This window comes from Perca fluviatilis, chromosome 22 (assembly GCF_010015445.1).
Source record: "Perca fluviatilis chromosome 22, GENO_Pfluv_1.0, whole genome shotgun sequence".
NCBI classification, from domain to species: Eukaryota; Metazoa; Chordata; class Actinopteri; order Perciformes; family Percidae; genus Perca; species Perca fluviatilis.
The window spans coordinates 4,799,782-4,815,160 of NC_053133.1; the positions used below are offsets into that span (position 1 = coordinate 4,799,782).

General features: G+C 34.4%; 8 non-coding genes across 8 annotated transcripts; 5 read left to right on the plus strand and 3 right to left on the minus strand.

Moving 5' to 3' along the window:
• Positions 1-3,923: 3,923 nt before the first annotated feature.
• On the minus strand, positions 3,924-4,005 carry trnas-gcu. The gene has a single exon. It is a non-coding gene; the product is annotated as a tRNA-Ser (tRNA).
• A 1,259-nt stretch (positions 4,006-5,264) lies between these two features.
• On the minus strand, positions 5,265-5,346 carry trnas-gcu. Its single transcript has one exon. It is a non-coding gene; the product is annotated as a tRNA-Ser (tRNA).
• A 103-nt stretch (positions 5,347-5,449) lies between these two features.
• trnaa-agc lies at positions 5,450-5,522 on the plus strand. Its single transcript has one exon. It is a non-coding gene; the product is annotated as a tRNA-Ala (tRNA).
• Positions 5,523-6,673: 1,151 nt separating this feature from the next.
• trnas-gcu lies at positions 6,674-6,755 on the minus strand. The gene has a single exon. It is a non-coding gene; the product is annotated as a tRNA-Ser (tRNA).
• A 103-nt stretch (positions 6,756-6,858) lies between these two features.
• trnaa-agc lies at positions 6,859-6,931 on the plus strand. The gene has a single exon. It is a non-coding gene; the product is annotated as a tRNA-Ala (tRNA).
• A 3,211-nt stretch (positions 6,932-10,142) lies between these two features.
• On the plus strand, positions 10,143-10,226 carry trnas-gcu. Its single transcript has one exon. It is a non-coding gene; the product is annotated as a tRNA-Ser (tRNA).
• Positions 10,227-12,769: 2,543 nt separating this feature from the next.
• trnas-gcu lies at positions 12,770-12,851 on the plus strand. Its single transcript has one exon. It is a non-coding gene; the product is annotated as a tRNA-Ser (tRNA).
• A 1,612-nt stretch (positions 12,852-14,463) lies between these two features.
• trnas-gcu lies at positions 14,464-14,546 on the plus strand. The gene has a single exon. It is a non-coding gene; the product is annotated as a tRNA-Ser (tRNA).
• Positions 14,547-15,379: the final 833 nt, after the last annotated feature.

The following is a 15,379-nucleotide window of genomic DNA, read 5'->3' on the forward strand; positions in this document are numbered from 1 at the left end:
ATGGCTTTTTCAGCACTTTTTTCAACATACTATACTATGGCTTTTTTAGCACTTTTGTCGACATACTATACCATGGCTTTTTATTATTTTTTTCAACATTGTATACTATGGCTTTTTAGCACTTTTTTCAACATGCAATACTATGGCTTTTTTCACATACTATACTATGGCGTTTTATCTATGGCGTTTTATACTATACTATGGCTTTTTTATCACTTTTTCCAACATAATATGCTATGGCTTTTTCAGCACTTTTTTCAACGTACTATACTATGGCTTTTTCAGCACTTTTTTCAACATACTATGCTATGGCTTTTTCACCACTTCTTTCAACATACTATACTATGGCTTTTTCAGCACTTTTTTCAACATACTATACTATGGCTTTTTTAGCACTTTTGTCGACATACAATACTATGGCTTTTTTCACATACTATACTATGGCGTTTTATCTATGGTGTTTTATACTATACTATGGCTTTTTTATCACTTTTTCCAACATACTATGCTATGGCTTTTTCAGCCCTTTTTTCAACATACTATACTATGGGTTTTTTTGTTTTTTTTTCCACATACTATGCTATGGCTTTTTCAACACTTTCTTAAACATACTATACTATGGCTTTTTTAGCACTTTTGTCGACATACTATACTATTGCGTTTTATCACTTTTGTTGACATACTATACTATGGCTTTTTTTTCAACTAATTATATTGCTTATAACTCTTTTCAACATACTATGGCTTTTTCAGCCCTTTTTTAAACATGCAATACTATGGCTTTTTTCACATACTATACTATGGCATTTTATCTATGGCGTTTTATACAATACTATGGCTTTTTTATCACTTTTTTCAACATACTATACTATGGCTTTTTTATCACTTTTTCCAACATAGTATGCTATGGCTTTTCAGCACTTTTTAAACATACTATACTATAGCTTTTTCAGCACTTTTTTCAACATACTATGCTATGGCTTTTTCAGCACTTTTTTCAACATACTATACTATGGCTTTTTAGCACTTTTATTAGACTATACTATGGCTTTTTTCACTTTTAGACATATTATACTATGGCTTTATTAGCACTTTTGTCGACATACTGTTACTATTGCTTTTTATTAAAAAATTGACATAATATGGCTTTTTCAGCACTTTTTTCAACAATACTATACTATGGGTTTTTGTTTTTCCACTTTTGTTGACATACTATACTATGGCTTTTTTTTCAACTAATTATATTGCTTATAACTCTTTTCAACATACTATGGCTTTTTCAGCCCTTTTTTAAACATGCAATACTATGGCTTTTTTCACATACTATACTATGGCATTTTATCTATGGCGTTTTATACAATACTATGGCTTTTTAGCACTTTTTTCAACATGCAATACTATGGCTTTTTTCACATACTATACTATGGCGTTTTATCTATGGCGTTTTATACTATACTATGGCTTTTTTATCACTTTTTTCAACATACTATACTATGGCTTTTTCAGCACTTTTTTCAACATACTATGCTATGGCATTTTCACCACTTCTTTCAACATACTATACTATGGCTTTTTTAGCACTTTTGTCGACATACTATACTATGGCTTTATTAGCACTTTTGTTGACGTACTATACTATGGCTTTTTTTTTCAACTAATTATATTGCTTGTAATTTTTTTCAACATACTATGGCTTTTTCAGCCCTTTTTTCAACATGCAATACTATGGCTTTTTTCACATACTATACTATGGCGTTTTATCTATGGCGTTTTATACTATACTATGGCTTTTTTATCACTTTTTTCAACATACTATACTATGGCTTTTTCAGCACTTTTTTCAACATACTATGCTATGGCTTTTTCACCACTTCTTTCAACATACTATACTATGGCTTTTTAGCACTTTTGTTCGACATACTATACTATGGCTTTTTTTCTCACTTTTTTCGACATACTGTTACTATTGCTTTTTTTATAAAACAATTTGACATACTATGGCTTTTTCAGCACTTTTTCAACATACTATACCAAAATTATGAACTGTGCATATCTTAGAACCTCATAACATTGTTCCAAAGGGACTTGTTTTAATGCAGCCAGTTACGTTGTTGAAGAGTAACCTCTGCAGTAGAACCGCAACCTCGTTCGACGAGGATGGGATCGAACCGCCGCGTACAAAGCACAATGGATTAACAGTCCATCGCCTTAACCACTTCCACCTCGTCTTCAATCTAATTTAAATGAATGGTCCGAACGAGGTTGCCATGTAGGTGTTTTATAGAAAATCCGACATGGAATGGATGAGGAGCTACACTGTTCCAATTTTAGGGAATTAAGCTCAAATGGTAGGCCGCTTAGCGCAACTCGCGGGGTAGTGGGATCGATGCCCACATTCTCCAGAGCAACTTAGATTCTTCTGTGTTTCTTTTTTTCCTATACCAGCAATTAGACAGAAACCTGCAACTATGTCTTAACGTCCTATGCTTTGACTTAATTATTTTTTTCGACATACTATACTATGGCTTTTTTCTAATTTTTTAAACATTCTATACTATGGCTTTTTAGCACTTTTTCCGACATACTATGCTATGGCTTTTTCAGCTCTTTCTTAAACATACTATACTATGGCTTTTTTAGCACTTTTGTCGACATACTATACCATGGCTTTTTTATTATTTTTTTCAACATTGTATACTATGGCTTTTTAGCACTTTTTTCAACATGCAATACTATGGCTTTTTTCACATACTATACTATGGCGTTTTATCTATGGCGTTTTATACTATACTATGGCTTTTTTATCACTTTTTCCAACATAATATGCTATGGCTTTTTCAGCACTTTTTTCAACGTACTATACTATGGCTTTTTCAGCACTTTTTTCAACATACTATGCTATGGCTTTTTCACCACTTCTTTCAACATACTATACTATGGCTTTTTCAGCACTTTTTTCAACATACTATACTATGGCTTTTTTAGCACTTTTGTCGACATACAATACTATGGCTTTTTTCACATACTATACTATGGCGTTTTATCTATTGTGTTTTATACTATACTATGGCTTTTTTATCACTTTTTCCAACATACTATGCTATGGCTTTTTCAGCCCTTTTTTCAACATACTATACTATGGCTTTTTTTGTTTTTTTTTCCACATACTATGCTATGGCTTTTTCAGCACTTTCTTAAACATACTATACTATGGCTTTTTTAGCACTTTTGTCGACATACTATACTATTGCGTTTTATCACTTTTGTTGACATACTATACTATGGCTTTTTTTCAACTAATTATATTGCTTATAACTCTTTTCAACATACTATGGCTTTTTCAGCCCTTTTTTAAACATGCAATACTATGGCTTTTTTCACATACTATACTATGGCATTTTATCTATGGCGTTTTATACAATACTATGGCTTTTTTATCATTTTTTTCAACATACTATACTATGGCTTTTTTATCACTTTTTCCAACATAGTATGCTATGGCTTTTTCAGCACTTTTTAAACATACTATACTATAGCTTTTTCAGCACTTTTTTCAACATACTATGCTATGGCTTTTTCAGCACTTTTTTCAACATACTATACTATGGCTTTTTTAGCACTTTTGTCGACATACTATACTATGGCTTTTTTCACTTTTTTCGACATACTATACTATGGCTTTATTAGCACTTTTGTCGACATACTGTACTATTGCTTTTTTATTAAAAAAAATTGACATAATATGGCTTTTTCAGCACTTTTTTCAACATACTATACTATAGGTTTTTTTGTTTTTTTCCACAAAATTAATGAACTGTGCATATCTCAGGAAGAACCTCATAACATTGTTCCAAAGGGACTTGTTTTAATTCAGCCAGTTACGTTGTTGACAAGTAACAACTGCAGTAGAACACAACCTGGTTCGACGAGGATGGGATTCGAACCCACGCGTGCAAAGCACAATGGATTAGCAGTCCATCGCCTTAACCACTCGGCCACCTCGTCTACAATCAAATTTAAATTAATGGTCCGAACGAGGTCTCGCCTTGGGTTTTTGCATAGAAAAGCCGACATGGAATGGATGAGGAGCTACACTCTTCCAATTTTAGGGGAATTAGCTCAAATGGTAGAGCGCTCGCTTAGCATGCGAGAGGTAGTGGGATTGATGCCCACATTCTCCAGAGCAACTTAGATTCTTTTGTGTTTCTTTTTTTCCTGTACCAGCAATTAGACAGAAACCTGCAACTATGTCTTAACGTCCTATGCTATGAGAGAGAGAGAGACTTAATTATTTTTTTCGACATACTATACCATGGCTTTTTAGCACTTTTTTCAACATACTATACTATGGTTTTTTTTTGTTTTTTTTCCACATACTATGCTATGGCTTTTTCAGCACTTTCTTAAACATACTATACTATGGCTTTTTTAGCACTTTTGTCGACATACTATACTATGGCTTTTTATCTATGGCGTTTTATACTATACTATGGCTTTTTCAGCACTTTTTTCAACATACTATACTATGGCTTTTTCAGCACTTTTTTCAACATACTATACCAAAAATTATGAACTGTGCATATCTCAGAACCTCATAACATTGTTCCAAAGGGACTTGTTTTAATGCAGCCAGTTACCTTGTTGACAAGTAACCTCTGCAGTAGAACGCAACCTGGTTCGACGAGGATGGGCCAACTTTTGTTGACATACTATACTATGGCTTTTTTTTCAACTAATTATATTGCTTATAACTCTTTTCAACATACTATGGCTTTTTCAGCCCTTTTTTAAACATGCAATACTATGGCTTTTTTCACATACTATACTATGGCGTTTTATCTATGGCGTTTTATACTATACTATGGCTTTTTTATCACTTTTTCCAACATAGTATGCTATGGCTTTTTCAGCACTTTTTTAAACATACTATACTATAGCTTTTTCAGCACTTTTTTCAACATACTATGCTATGGCTTTTTTAGCACTTTTGTCGACATACTATACTATGGCTTTTTTCACTTTTTTCGACATACTATACTATGGCTTTATTAGCACTTTTGTCGACATACTGTACTATTGCTTTTTTATTAAAAAAAATTGACATACTATGGCTTTTTCAGCACTTTTTTCAACATACTATACCAAAAATAATGAACTGTGCATATCTCAGGAAGAACCTCAAAACATTGTTCCAAAGGGACTTGTTTTAATTCAGCCAGTTACGTTGTTGACAAGTAACAACTGCAGTAGAACACAACCTGGTTCGACGAGGATGGGATTCGAACCCACGCGTGCAAAGCACAATGGATTAGCAGTCCATCGCCTTAACCACTCGGCCACCTCGTCTTCAATCTAATTTAAATGAATGGTCCGAACGAGGTCTCGCCTTGGGTGTTTGCATAGAAAAGCCGACATGGAATGGATGAGGAGCTACACTCTTCCAATTTTAGGGGAATTAGCTCAAATGGTAGAGCGCTCGCTTAGCATGCGAGAGGTAGTGGGATCGATGCCCACATTCTCCAGAGCAACTTAGATTCTTTTGTGTTTCTTTTTTTCCTGTACCAGCAATTAGACAGAAACCTGCAACTATGTCTTAACGTCCTATGCTATGACTTAATTATTTTTTTCGACATACTATACTATGGCTTTTTAGCACTTTTTCCGACATACTATGCTATGGCTTTTTCAGCCCTTTTTTCAACATACTATACTATGGGTTTTTTTTGTTTTTTTTCCACATACTATGCTATGGCTTTTTCAGCACTTTCTTAAACATACTATACTATGGCTTTTTTAGCACTTTTGTCGACATACTATACTATTGCGTTTTATCACTTTTTTCGACATACTATACCATGGCTTTTTTATTATTTTTTTCAACATTGTATACTATGGCTTTTTAGCACTTTTTTCAACATGCAATACTATGGCTTTTTTCACAAACTATACTATGGCGTTTTATCTATTGTGTTTTATACTATACTATGGCTTTTTTATCACTTTTTCCAACATACTATGCTATGGCTTTTTCAGCACTTTTTTCAACATACTATACTATGGCTTTTTTAGCACATTTGTCGACATACTATACTATGGCTTTATTAGCACTTTTGTTGACATACTATACTATGGCTTTTTTTTCAACTAATTATATTGCTTGTAATTTTTTTCAACATACTACTGCTTTTTCAGCCCTTTTTTCAAGATGCAATACTATGGCATTTTTCACATACTATACTATGGCGTTTTATCTATGGCGTTTTATACTATACTATGGCTTTTTTATCACTTTTTTCAACATACTATACTATGGCTTTTTCAGCACTTTTTTCAACATACTATGCTATGGCTTTTTCACCACTTCTTTCAACATACTATACTATGGCTTTTTCACCACTTCTTTCAACATACTATACTATGGCTTTTTTAGCACTTTTGTCGACATACTATACTATGGCTTTTTTCTCACTTTTTTCGACATACTGTACTTTTGCTTTTTTATAAAAAAAATTTGACATACTATGGCTTTTCAGCACTTTTTTCAACATACTATACCAAAAATTATGAACTGTGCATATCTCACAACCTCATAACATTGTTCCAAAGGGACTTGTTTTAATGCAGCCAGTTACATTGTTGACAAGTAACCTCTGCAGTAGAACGCAACCTGGTTCGACGAGGATGGGATTCGAACCCACGCGTGCAAAGCACAATGGATTAGCAGTCCATCCCCTTAACCACTCGGCAACCTCGTCTTCAATCTAATTTAAATGAATGGTCCGAACGAGGTCTCGCCTTGGGTGTTTGCATAGAAAAGCCGACATGGAATGGATGAGGAGCTACACTCTTCCAATTTTAGGGGAATTAGCTCAAATGGTAGAGCGCTCGCTTAGCATGCGAGAGGTAGTGGGATCGATGCCCACATTCTCCAGAGAGCGTACTTAGATTCTTTTGTGTTTTTTTCCTGTACCAGCAATTTAGACAGAAACCCGTAACTATAAGTGTCTTAACGCCCCATGCTATGACTTAATTAGTTATTTTTTTCGGTTAAGATAATTATACTATGGCTTTTTAGCACTTCAAGACATGTTCATGCTATGTATTTTTTTCAGCCCTTTTTCTCAACATACCATACTCATGTTTTTATTTTTTTCCACATACTATGCTAAGGCTTTTCAGCACTTTCTTAAACATAATATACTATGGCTTTTTTAGCATTCTCTTTGTATTATAATTATGGCTTTTATCTATGTATGTTTTATACTATAATACTCATGGTTTTTCAGCACTTTTTCAAACATACTATACCAAAATTATGAACTGTGCATATCTCGAACCCCATAACATTGTTCCAAAGGGATTCTTGTTTTAATGCAGCCAGTTACCTTGTTGACAGTAACTCTGCAGTAGAACTTAACCTGGGACCGGGACGAGGTGTTGGATAATGAATCCTTTGTTGATTACACTATACTATATTTTTTTCAACCATCTATTGTTTATAACCTTTTCTCAACACTATTTTTCATTCCTTTTTAAACATTTAACACTATGGCTTTTTTCTTAACATACCTATACCTGGCGACAAGCTTTATCTATGTGATGTTTTATACTATACTATGGTTTTTTATCACTTTTCCAACATAGTATGTTATGGCTTTTTCTAAATCAAGAGCCCACTTCGTTCAGTTACATTATTACTTATAGTATAATACGACAAAAGTGCTAAAAAGCCATAGTATAATTATGTTGAAAAAAAGTGCTGAAAAACCATAGCATAGATATGTTGAAAAAGTCTTTAAAGAAAAAGCTATAGTATATTTGAGTATGTTTTAAAAAGTGCTGAAAAACCATAGCATACTATATGTTGGAAAAGAGTGATAAAAGCCATGTAAGGTATAGTATATAAAGCATGCATAGATAAAGCATATAGTATAGTATGTGAAAAAATATAGTATTGCATGTTTAAAAAGGGCTAGAAAAACCATGGTATGTTGAAAAGAGTTATAAACAATATAGGTAGTTGAAAAAAAGCCATAGTATAGTATGTCAACAAAAGGATTGGCCCATCCTCGTCGAACAGGTTCGTTCTACTGCAGAGAGGTTACTTGTCAACAAGGTAACTGGCTGCATTAAAACAAGTCCCTTTGGAACAATGTTATGAGGGTTCACAGAGATATGCACAGTTCATAATTTTTGGGTATAGTATGTTGAAAAAAAGAAGTGCTGAAAAAGCCATAATTATGAGTATAAAAGCGCCATAGATAAAAGAAACCATAGTATAGTATGTCGACAAAAGTGCTAAAAAGCCATGAGTATAATATGTTTAAGAAAGTGCTGAAAAAGCCATAGCATGAGTATGTGGAAAAAACAAAAAAACCATAGTATGGTATGTTGAAAAAGGGCTGAAAAGGCATGGTATGTCGGAAAAGTGCTAAAAGCCATGAGTATAGTATGTCGAAAAATAATTAAGTCATAGCATAGGACGTTAAGACATAGTTACAGGTTTCTGTCTAATTGCTGGTACAGGAAAAAAGAAACACAAAAAGAATCTAAGTTGCTCTGGAGAATGTGGGCATCGATCCACTACCTGTCATGCTAGCGGCTCTACCATTTGAGCTAATTCCCCTAAAATTGGAAGAGTGTAGCTCCTCATCCATTCCATGTACGGCTTTTCTATGCAAACACAAGAGGCGAGACCTCGTTCCGGACCATTCATTTTAAATTTAGATTGAGGGCGAGGTTGCCCGAGTGGTTAAAGGGATGGACTGCTAATCCATTTGTGCTTTGCGGCGTGGGATTTCGAATCCCATCCTCGTCGAACCAGGTTGCGTTCTACTGCAGGGGTTACTTGTCAACAATGTAACTGGCTGCATTAAAACAAGTCCCTTTGGAACAATGTTATGAGGTTGTGAGATATGCGCACAGTTCATTATTTTGGTATAGTATGTTGAAAAAAGTGCTGAAAAGCCATAGTATGTCAAATTTTTTTTTATAAAAAAGCAAAAGTACAGTATGTCGAAAAAGTGCGAAAAAGCCATAGTATGGTAATAATCGAACAAAAGTACTAAAAGCCATAGTATAGTATGTTGAAAAAGTGGTGAAAAAAGAACCATAGTATAGTATGTTGAAAGAAGTGGTGAAAAAGCCATAGCATAATTATGTTGAAAAAAGTGCTGAAAAAGCCATGGTATAGTATGTTGAAAAAAAGTGATAAAAAGCATGGTATTATGGTATAAGCGGCATAGATAAAGCAGGCATAGTATGAGTATGTGAAAAATGCCATAGTATTGCATGTTGGAAAAAGGGCTGAAAAAGCAGTAGTATGTTGAAAAAATTACAAGCAATATAATTGGTTGAAAAAAAGCCATAGTATAGTATGTCAACAAAAGTGCTAATAAAGCCATAGTATGAGTATGTCGACAAATGTGCTAAAAAGCCATAAGTATGAGTATGTTGAAAAAAGTGCTGAAAAAACCATAGCATAGTATGTTGGAAAAAGTGATAAAAAAAGCCATAGTATGATATAAAAACACAATAGATAAAAGCAGCATAGTATAGTTTGTGAAAAAAGCATAGTATTGCATGTTGAAAAAAGTGCTAAAAGCCATAGTATACAATGTTGAAAAAATAATAAAAAGCCATTGGTATATTATGTCGAAAAAAAGTGATAAGCACTAATGGTATAGTATGTCGAACAAAGTGCTAAAAAGCCATAGTATGGTATGTTTTAAGAAAGTGCTGAAAAAGCCATAGCATGGTATGTGGAAAAAAACAAAAAACCATAGTATGGTATGTTGAAAAAGGGCTGAAAAAGCCATAGCATAGTATGTCGGAAAAAGTGCTAAAAAGCCATGAGTATAGTATGTCGAAAAAATATAATTAAGTCATAGCATAGGACGTTAAGACATGGTGCAGGTTTTCTGTCTAATTGCTGGTTACAGGAAAAAAGCACAAAGAATCTAAGTTGCTCTGGAGAATGTGGGCGATCGATCCCACTACCTCTCCATGCTAAGCGGCTCTACCATTGAGCTAATTCCCTAAAATTGGAAGAGTGTCGCTCCTCATCCATTCCATGTCGGCTTTTCTATACAAACACCCAAAGCGAGACCTCGTTCGGACCATTCATTTAAAATTAGATTGAAAGCGAGGTGGCCGAGTGGTTAAAGCGATGGACTGCTAATCCATTGTGCTTTGCGGCGCGTGGGTTCGAATCCCATCCTACGTCGAACCAGGTTGTGTTTCTACGCAGTTGTTACTTGTCAACCGCGTAACTGGCTGAATTAAAACAAAGTCCCTTTGGAACAATGTTTTGAGGTTCTTCCTGAGGATATGCACAGTTCATTATTTTTGGTATAGTATGTTGAAAAAAGTGCTAAAAAGCCATAGTATGTCAATTTTTTTTAATAAAAAAGCAATAATACAGTATGTGCGACAAAGTGCTAATAAAGCCATAGTATGGTATGTATGTAAAAAAGTGAAAAAAAGCCATGAGTATAGTATATCGACAAAAGTGCTAAAAAGCACATAATAAGGTTATGTTGAAAAAAAAGTGCTGAAAAGCTATAGTATAGTATGTTTAAAAAGTGCTGAAAAAAGCATAGCATACTATGTTGGAAAAAAAGTGATAAAAAAGCCATATTATGGTATAAAGCGCCATAGATAAAAACGCCATAGTATGGTAATTTGAAAAAGCCATAGTATTGCATGTTTTAAAAAGGGCTAGAAAAGCCATGAGTATGTTGAAAGAGTTATAAGCAATATAATTAGTTGAAAAAAAGCCATAGTATAGTATGTCAACAAAGAGTTGGCCCATCCTCGTCGAACAGGTTGCGTTCTACTGCAGAGGTTACTTGTCAACAAGGTAACTGGCTGCATTAAAACAAAGTCCCGCGCTGGAACAATGTTATGAGGTTCTGAGATATGCACAGTTCATAATTTTGGTATATGTATGTTGAAAAAAGTGCTGAAAAAGCCATGTAGTATAGTATGTTGAAAAAGTGCTGAAAAAAGCCATAAGTATAGTATAAAACGCCATAGATAAAAAGCCATTATGAGTATGTCGACAAAAGTGCTAAAAAGCCATAGTATAGTATGTTTAAGAAAGTGCTGAAAAAGCCATAGCATAGTATGTGGAAAAAAAAAAAAAACCATAGTATGGTATGTTGAAAAAAGGGCGAAAAAGCCATAGCATGGTATGTCGGAAAAAGTGCTAAAAGCCATAGTATAGTATGTGGAAAAATAATTAAGTCATAGCATAGGACGTTAAGACATAGTTACAGGTTTCTGTCTAATTGCTGGTACAGGAAAAAAGAAACACAAAAGAATCTAAGTTGCTCTGGAGAATGTGGGCATCGATCCCACTACCTCTCGCATGCTAACGCGGCTCTACCATTTGAGCTAATTCCCCTAAAATTGGAAGAGTGTAGCTCCTCATCCATTCCATGTCCGGCTTTTCTATGCACAAACCACAAAGGCAAGACCTCGTTCCGGACCATTCATTTAAATTAGATTGAAGCCGAGGTGGCCAGTGGTTAAAGGCGATGGACTGCTAATCCATTGTGCTTTACCGCGTGGGTTCGAATCCCATCCTCGTCCGAACCAGGTTGTGTTTCTGCAGTTGTTACTTGTCAACAGCGTAACTGGCTGAATTAAAACAAAGTCCGCTTTGGAACAATGTTTTGAGGTTCTTCCTGAGATATGCACAGTTCATTATTTTTTGGTATAGTATGTTGAAAAAAAAGTGAAAAAAGCCATAGTATAGTATGTCGACAAAAGTGCTAAAAAACCATAGTATAGTATGTTGAAAAAGTGCTGAAAAAGCCATAGCATGGTATGTTGAAAAAAGTGCTGAAAAAGCTATAAGGTATAGTATGTTTAAAAAAGTGCTGAAAAACCATAGCATACTATGTTGGAAAAAGTGATAAAAAGCCATAGTATATTATAAAGCCGCCATAGATAAAACGCCATAGTATAGTATGTGAAAAAAGCCATAGTATTGCATGTTTAAAAAAGGGCTGAAAAAGCCATAGTATGTTGAAAAGAGTTATAAGCAATATAATTAGTTGAAAAAAAAGCCATAGTATAGTATGTCAACAAAAGTTGGCCCATCCTCGTCGAACCAGGTTGCGTTCTACTGCAGAGGTTACTTGTCAACAAGGTAACTGGCTGCATTAAAACAAGTCCCTTTGGAACAATGTTATGAGGTTCTGAGATATGCACAGTTCATAATTTTTGGTATAGTATGTTGGAAAAAAGTAAAAATGCGTATAGTATGTTGAAAAAGAGTGCTGAAAAAACCATAAGTATAAGTATAAAACGCCATAGATAAAAGAAACCATATGTTAGTATGTTTAAGAAAGTGCTGAAAAACCATAGCATAGTATGTGGAAAAAAACAAAAAACCCATAGTATAGTATGTTTGAAAAAGGGCTGAAAAAGCCATAGCATGGTATGTCGGAAAAAGTGCTAAAAAGCCATAGTATAGTATGTCGGAAAAAATAATTAAGTCATAGCATGGGACGTTAAGACATAGTTACGGGTTTCTGTCTAATTGCTGGTACAGGAAAAAAAGAAACACAAAAGTATCTAAGTTGCTCTGGAGAATGTGGGCATCAATCCACCCTCGCGCATGCTAAAGCGGCGCTCTACTGTTTGAGCTAATTCCCCTAAAATTGGAAGAGTGTAGCTCCTCATCCATTCCATGTCGGCTTTTCTGTACAAACACAAGAAGCGAGACCTCGTTCGGACCATTAATTTAAATTTGATTGAAGACGAGGTGGCCGAAGTGGTTAAGGCGATGGACTGCTAATCCATTGTGCACTTTCGCGTGGGTTCGAATCCCATCCTCGTCGAACCAGGTTGCGTTCTACTGCAGAGGTTACTTGTCAACAACGTAACTGAGCGTAAAACAAGTCCCGCTGGAACAATGTTATAGGGTTCTGAGATATGCACAGTTCATAATTTTTGGTATAGTATGTTGAAAAAAGTGCTGAGAAAGCCATAGTATGTCAAATTTTTTTTTATAAAAAAGCAATAGTACAGTATGTCGAAAAAAGTGGAAAAAAGCCATAGTATAGTATGTCCACAAAAGTGCTAAAAAGCCATGGTATAGTATGTTGAAGAGGTGAGGTGAAAAAGCCATAGCATAGTATGTTGAAAAAAGTGCTGAAAAAGCCATAGGTTTATTATGTTGAAAAAAGTTATAAAGAGTATAAAAACGCCATAGATAAAACGCCATAGGTATAGTATGTGAAAAATACCATAGTATTGCATGTTGAAAAAGGGCTGAAAAAGCCATAGTATGTTGAAAAAATTACAAACAATATAATTGGTTGAAAAAAAAGCCATAGTATGAATACGTCAACAAAAGTGCTAATAAAGGCCATAGTATAGTATGTCGACAAAAGGTGCTAAAAAGCCATAGTATAGTATGTTGAAAGAAGTGGTGAAAAAGGCCATAGCATAGTATGTTGAAAAAAGTGCTGAAAAAGCCATAGTATATTATGTTGAAAAAAAGTGCTGAAAAAGCCATAGCTTTTTTAGTAAATGTTTAAAAGTGCTAAAAACCATAGTATACAATGTTGAAAAAAAATAATAAAAAAGCCATGGTATGGTATGTCGAAAAAAAGTGATAAAACGCATAATAGTATAGTATGTCGACAAAAGTGCTAAAAAGCCATAGTATGGTATGTTTAAGAAAGTGCTGAAAAAGCCATAGCATAGTATGTGGAAAAAGTGCTGAAAAAGCTATAGTTATGGTATGTTTAAAAAGAGTGCTGAAAAAGAATAGCATACTATGTTGGAAAAAGTGATAAAAAGCCATAGTATAGATGCGTTGAAAAAAGTGATAAAAAGCCATAGAATTGTATAAACGCTCATAAGATAAACGCATATAGTATAGTATGTGAAAGGAGACATTTTGAAAAGGCTAAAAAGCCATAGTATACAATGTTGAAAAAATAATAAAAAGCCATGTATGGTATGTGAAAAAGACAGTAAAGTATGTCGACAAAAGTGCTAAAAAGCCATAGTATAGTATGTTTAAGAAAGTGCTAAAAGAAAGAACCATAGCATAGTATGTGGAAAAAACAAAAAAACCATAGTATAGTATGTTGAAAAAGGGCTGAAAAAGCCATAGCATGGTATGTGCGGAAAAAGTGGCTAAAAAGCCATAGTTATAGTATGTCGAAAAAAATAATTAAGTCATAGCATAGGACGTTAAGACATAGTTGCAGGTTTCTGTCTAATTGCTGGTACAGGAAAAAAAGAAACACAAAAGAATCTAAGTTGCTCTGGAGAATGTGGGCATCGATCCCTATCCTCGCATGCTAAGCGACTCTACCATTTGAGCTAATTCCCCTAAAATTGGAAAGGAGTGCCGCCCTCATCCATTCCATGTCCGGCTTTTCTATGCAAACACAACGCGAGAGCTCCGTTCGGACCATTCATTTAAATTAGATTGAAGACGAGGTGGCCCGAGTGGTTAAAGGCGATGGACTGCTAATCCATTGTGCTTTGTTGCGTGGGTTCGAATCCCATCCTCGTCGAACCAGGTTGTGTTCTACTGCAGTTGTTACTTGTCAACAACGTAACTGGCTGAATTAAAACAAGTCCCTTTGGAACAATGTTATGAGGTTCTTCCTGAGATATGCACAGTTCATTATTTTTGGTATAGTATGTTGAAAAAAGTGCTGAAAAAGCCATAGTATGTCAATTTTTTTTAATAAAAAAGCAATAGTACAGTATGTCGACAAAAGTGCTAATAAAGCCATAGTATAGTATGTCGAAAAAAGTGAAAAAAAGCCATAGTATAGTATGTCGACAAAAGTGCTAAAAAAGCCATAGTATAGTATGTTGAAAAAAGTGCTGAAAAAGCCATAGCATAGTATGTTGGAAAAAGTGATAAAAAAGCCATAGTATAGTATAAAACGCCATAGATAAAACGCCATAGTATAGTATGTGAAAAAGCCATAGTATTGCATGTTTAAAAAAGGGCTGAAAAAGCCATAGTATGTTGAAAAGAGTTATAAGCAATATAATTAGTTGAAAAAAAAGCCATAGTATAGTATGTCAACAAAAGTTGGCCCATCCTCGTCGAACCAGGTTGCGTTCTACTGCAGAGGTTACTTGTCAACAAGGTAACTGGCTGCATTAAAACAAGCCATAGTATAGTATGTTTAAAAAAGTGCTGAAAAAGCCATAGCATAGTATGTTGAAAAAAGTGCTGAAAAAGCTATAGTATAGTATGTTTAAAAAAGTGCTGAAAAAGCCATAGCATACTATGTTGGAAAAAGTGATAAAAAAGCCATAGTATAGTATGTTGAAAAAAGTGATAAAAAAGCCATAGTATTGTATAAAACGTCATAGATAAAACGCCATA